General features: G+C 35.9%; 1 long non-coding RNA gene across 1 annotated transcript; it reads left to right on the top strand.

The window, feature by feature from the left end:
• The first annotated feature begins 1,655 nt into the window (after positions 1 to 1,655).
• LOC110674803 lies at positions 1,656 to 2,074 on the top strand. Its single transcript, XR_002499209.1, has 2 exons — positions 1,656 to 1,969; positions 2,036 to 2,074. It is a non-coding gene; the product is annotated as an uncharacterized LOC110674803 (long non-coding RNA).
• The last annotated feature ends 3,255 nt before the right edge of the window (positions 2,075 to 5,329 follow it).

The raw sequence follows: 5,329 nt of genomic DNA on the forward strand, positions 1-5,329 counted from the left end.
AAGTGGGGCAAGATTTATGGGATTTGAACAAGAGTGGTGGTCTCTTTAGGGTAGGAAAATGGAGAACTTCATGATCACTCTTCTGGGCCAGAATTTTAATGCCATTAAGATGATCTTTAGACGTCATTTTGAATTTCTGAAATGAATTGTAACGTAAATAGATTTGAAGAGGATTTCGTTCGTCAAATTTCTGAATTTCCTGGACTAACTCAAGAGCAGCACTTCATACGATGAGTTGCGCAATTGGCCAATGACCTCGGACAATCGATCGGAACACGATCCTGGCCAACAAAATTGCTCTGCAATAGGCGATAAATTATCCAGAATCACGGTACTTTCCGAATTTTTCGGCCCCGAAGACCCCGATCACTTCCCAGGAGCGATTCTTCCCGAAACGAAAACAAAAGTACAAAACCTGGAACCGTGGTGAACCTCGTGTAACAATCGCGCGCAAAGTCCGCCAAATCTGGGGTGCCACTCGTTACCAACCAGGGGACTATAATTAGAGGTTCATTAAAGGGGTGGTCCTATCAATTGCTCCGCTTTGTTCCTCCTGTCCGCATGCGGAGAGAAGGACAGCCTGCCTCTCGAGAAGGCCAACAGTGCACTTCATACAAAAATTGGTCAAAAAATAAATCTTGCACATATGGATAAAAAATCTACTTAAAATAAATTTCCGAATACGATTGCACTGACAAAATTTTCATAATATGTCATGTTAAGATCAAGGACTGATTAATATTCGGAATTCCGCCACCTTTTGATTTATAGTTAGCACTTTGAAGAGTTAGTATTCAATATTATGGATACGGTAGAAATTAAGACAAATACTCTTTTTTAACTATTTTCGTTGGTTCCCTAGTGTCGCGACTAATATCTGAATAGTGCGCTGTATTCATAAAAATCATAAGAATGAAGCGCCACGCTAAAAATCTGGTTTTAAAACGCGGCGAGTAGAGGCACGTCGCGAATGAGTTGTGTGCGGTCTGGTTTGGTGGCGGTCCAACAATATTCAAAAATGCAATCAATGAAAGAATCTGCGTACTTCCTTTTTTACTTTTGACCAGCTGTGAGCAACTGCGCAACGGTGTGCAATTTCGGGGATCCAACGAGTAAAGTGGCCATTCACTTATTTATTCATACAACCGCAGGTTCGTGGTCTCGCCATCAGTTTGGGCCAATTTGGCGTTCCTATTATCTGCTTCCTTGCGCTTTGCATCGGGCGGCCGATAATTTGTACAAACAACGCAATACCTTGTTTGCATACGCCTTGGACCGAATGTGTGTTTCTTATATCGAGTCGAGAGTGAGGGTTTCAAACACAATCCAACACTTTGGGCCTTTTTTCCATCATATCGCCTACCAAACGGCCATTCGCCATTATTTATGCGTTTCAGTGGAGGAAATTTATATGAGAACAACCAGCCGTTTCACGTAATTACTATGTTAATTCAAGACCACTTTTTCAATATGGCGAATGTAACATTATGCTCACAACGAGAAAATCGATGCTGAAGTTTCGAGTTTTATTTTTAATTCCTATTTACCAACTAAGCCATTAAATGTTAAGTGGATACATTTGGTCAATACAAAACAACAACATTTATCATTGTAGCAGATTCTATATGCATTTTCTTATGTTTAAATTGTGTTTTTGAGTGAAAAACGATTTCAAGTCATTTTTCCGTTTAGAAACGACTATGCGACCTATTGATAAGTCGTTCTGAAAACTATCTTGTTATTTTCGTCGGGTGCGTTACGACGTGTTACCAAAAGTTATGTTGCTTTCGTCAAGTTTGTTACGACGTATTGACAACCGATGTGTTCCTTACGTCAGGATGCATACGTCAGCATAAGCATAAAACAACAGATAGGACAGGTGGAATAATGATGACAAAGATCACGAATACGGATGTTTCACGAAGTTCTGTGTCACAAAACTTCTGCGCATCTTGACCTTCACAAAACTGTAAGTATTAACTCGGTATATTAAGCATACTAACAACCAAAACATCTTAAAAATTTATATTCACAGATGTTGCGGATTTCATCGAATGGAAGCCCTCAGAAAAAGTGAGAGAGCATATCCGGTAAATGCATTGAGGATATTGTGTGAAAATGCTTTACCTGACATTCTTGCCAATTGACAGCAACAGCAAACGAACGTTGAAATTAAAGTGCAAAGTCGCCAGCCAAGATTGCAGTTTCAGAACATCGTTATTAACTCTACGCCACCTCCAGCTCGTGGACACCTCCTTCCTACCTCGCAGGCAACCATCACTCACCTGGCCGTGCTCACTGTGCTCCCGCTGCTAATACTGGCCGGATTCGAGGCGACAACCATCTTTGCAAGCTTGTCCGGCATTCTAGCAACATGTATCACCCAATGTATCCTCCCAAGTAACACAGAAAACATCTTCTCAGTCAGTTATTCGAAAACGATGTTATAATCAGATGTTAAAGGTAAAATCCAATACATCTTCTGTTTTAAAACAGTTCTGGCGAAGTTTTGCAAGAACATATCTCTTCGGCAAACTCAGAAACAGTGTTTATGTTATATTCCTGAATGACAAATGATACATATTACTTAAATAAAGCACTCATCATTACTAAACTTCAGTCAATGAAAATTTTGTTATAAAGTTGCTTTTGAATACATATTTCGTACATATTTGTTTCATTGTTTTGATAGAGATGTTATAGTTATGTTTTTTTATGTCAAACGAAAAACATATTTAGCATATGTCTCTTTGACAACTAAGTTTCTCTTCGAAGATGGATGCAGAAACTTGAAGCAAAACAAAACCTGTGGCGAACATTAGTTAATTGGTAGTTAATGCAAGCGGAGGATAGAAATGATTGAAAACATACACGAAAATAGTGCGCAAATGAAAGTTCGTCAGATGTAATTTTTTCAATGGGAACGAACATTACACATCAACGACGATATTTGATATTTTCAATGAATTAAACAGCATTTATATTTGTTGTTTTGAACACGTACTCGATACGTATTTAAATCTTCATTCATACACAAAATTGCTTCCAGGCATCTTTCCAAAGCCATGCCACGTTACATCACCGATCAGAAAAATCAATAACTGTAGAATTTTCATTGCAAACGATTTACATATAGCTGAATTACGGTTTTTAGTACGCAAGGTCAGGAATGTGTTCGACCCGGCTTAAACTTTTGATGTCTCTCGAATACTACATTCTATTGAATCAAAACATATCAACCAATTGCTTTTTTTAGGTTTCTAATCCAATAAATATTACAAAGAGTTTTTACCTACCCTGTTGGCAACTGATTGAATCCACCATGTTTATCGCTTGTTCATCCAAAGAAAAAAAATCACACAATCGGATAAATTGCACTGAACACACTTTGCAATTCCGCATCTTTTAAATGGCGCTTCAATAAACATGGGGTACAACACTCAGTTACACCAGAAATCTAACACGGCACATAAAAAACATACACCATACGTGCACAAATATTACTTTATATTTTGAAACTCGTAATTTGATAAAACAAAAAATCCCAGCTAAATTTAATACAGCAAGGTATTTGTTTTTCCTCACGTTATTTGCACCACTTGAAGTCAATGGTTAATCTTATTTGTTTTTGTTTTTTGAGTTGTCAAAACAATTCAAATATCTAATACACTATGTGCTCTTGTATTCTAATACAACAAATTACGTCTTGATAACTAGATTACAACTCCTTGGTTATTATGATGTATGATATAACTTTGACATAGCAAATCAGAATGCTATGTGAAGTATGAAATAGGAATTGTAAAACATCCAATTAGACTATGAAAGATGTTTTAAAACTTTCATCGCCTGCGCTTTTTCGGTTATAAAGGTGTATGAAATTTGGTATTGTACATTCGAACCAAAACAGCAATGATGTATGAAAGGTGTATTTTGACCACATTTATGACAAAATGTGTTACTTGGGCTCGTAGCGTTTGTCATTTTTGCAGGCTGGGTTCACCGTAGAGTATAGGCGAGCTCGTAATTTATGTTTCGATGTCACAGTAAAATGTATCAAAATATTTGTTTTACACTTATAACTTGATTATAGGATTATAGCCTCCTTAAGCTTGCCAAATATTTTTATATAAAATATTTCTAATATAGAAAAACTACAATCCAATGAACAGTAGATTTCTCAATAAAAGTAAAAGAAACGAAAACAAAAGGAAACAAAAGATTACTATATAAATCAAGATGGTAATAATCTATAAATAACGGGATTTAACGTGGTGGAAGTGTAAAAACTTGTTGTGTACCAGTAGCTGCCATAAAGTGGCCGTTCTTCGTGCCGTTACTGATAGACATATAGGGTGGCTGCTCCAGTGGTAGTGTGTTGCCCAATAATAGTGGTAGTGTGGTTTCAAGCATGGCTACTGGTACACAACAATATTTTCAAATGGGTTGAGCTTATAGCTTTCAGTTTTGCAGTTGTTAAAATAATATGAATGTGTATAAAAAATCTTGGAAATAAGTAAGGAAATAGTAGAAAACCAATGGGAAATCAATGTAAACCACTATTATAGGAACACAAGTTAGTAAATACCACTATTACTGGAACATGTTCCAGTATTGGAGAAAATGCTTTTATGAAAAATTCAATAATTTTATCGTTCTTAGATATTTTTTTACGTAAAATAGAATAGAAAAGCTTTCGAATGGTGTATATAGTCATGAAAATCGAGCTTTCGTTATTTCCTGGCATTTTTTTTATTCCTCATACCGTTACTATTGCCTCTATAACTGGTACAGTCGCCCTAGCACAATTTGGTCCATAGTTTCATACTTGCAAATAGATAAATGAGTGATGTGTGCTGTAATGATCAATATGCAAACAGTTCCACAACGATAACAAACTTTTCTGGGTCAATTTTTGAGTATTATCATCGTTTGACATTTAATTTACATCCATGCGACATTTCCAGCCCAATGAATATTAAAGGAATACTTACCAAGAAAGTATTACTTTTTGTTTTACAGTTTAGTAAAATCATAGTAATCGTTCCATCAGCTAGCTTCTTAATCCTGGAGTTCGAATGATATTCCAGCTGGGACAAAACCTGGTACTCTCTGTAGTTGTCAAGAATCATAAAAAAATCCTGTATGACATGAAATTTTGCGGATTTATGAGTGAAAAATGTCAATGATATTTACGGATGAATAGATAAAACAATGAAAATTCTTTCTTACTGTTATAGTAAAATACATTTAACATAGGTTAATTACATTTTATTGTTTTATTCGTGTTTTCGATGTATAAACTTAACAATACATTTCTTTGAATTAA

The sequence above is a fragment of the Aedes aegypti genome, chromosome 1, assembly GCF_002204515.2.
Source record: "Aedes aegypti strain LVP_AGWG chromosome 1, AaegL5.0 Primary Assembly, whole genome shotgun sequence".
NCBI classification, from domain to species: Eukaryota; Metazoa; Arthropoda; class Insecta; order Diptera; family Culicidae; genus Aedes; species Aedes aegypti.